The 365-nt window shown below is 57.8% G+C and overlaps 1 protein-coding gene across 2 annotated transcripts in view; it reads left to right on the top strand.

Annotated features, from left to right (window-relative positions):
* Positions 1-365, top strand: part of SRC (SRC proto-oncogene, non-receptor tyrosine kinase) — a 16,017-nt gene that overhangs the window by 852 nt on the left and 14,800 nt on the right. The window lies entirely within an intron of this gene.

Raw genomic sequence — 365 nt, 5'->3', positions numbered from 1 at the left:
AAGGGATGGGGAGCGATGCTGAGCCCCCCATCCCAGCATTGTCAGCTGTGAAAAGCACGGCAGCAGGGCAGAATCACACTGGGCATCAGCCAGGCTGCCCTGGCTGAATGCTGGTGGTGCTGAGCATCCCTGCAGCCTGCTGCGTGTGGAAATGCTGTATTTATTAGACATGAATTTATTAGACATATACACAGCATAGCTCCTGGCAGTGGGTGTTTTTTGCAGTCTGGCTGCTGTCCCACAGCTCCCCGTGATGCTGCTGGGGTGCGCTGGGAGCCACCACACTTCCTCCCCTGCCCTTTAATTCCAGGGGGGTTTCATTGTCGGCTGTGCCAGAGGCAGGGGGGTCTCTCCCTGGTGCCTCC

Source organism: Geospiza fortis, unplaced genomic scaffold (genome assembly GCF_000277835.1).
Source record: "Geospiza fortis unplaced genomic scaffold, GeoFor_1.0 scaffold188, whole genome shotgun sequence".
Lineage (NCBI taxonomy): Eukaryota > Metazoa > Chordata > Aves > Passeriformes > Thraupidae > Geospiza > Geospiza fortis.
Note: the sequence above shows the minus strand (reverse complement) of the source record. Positions and strands in the feature narration are given on the sequence as shown.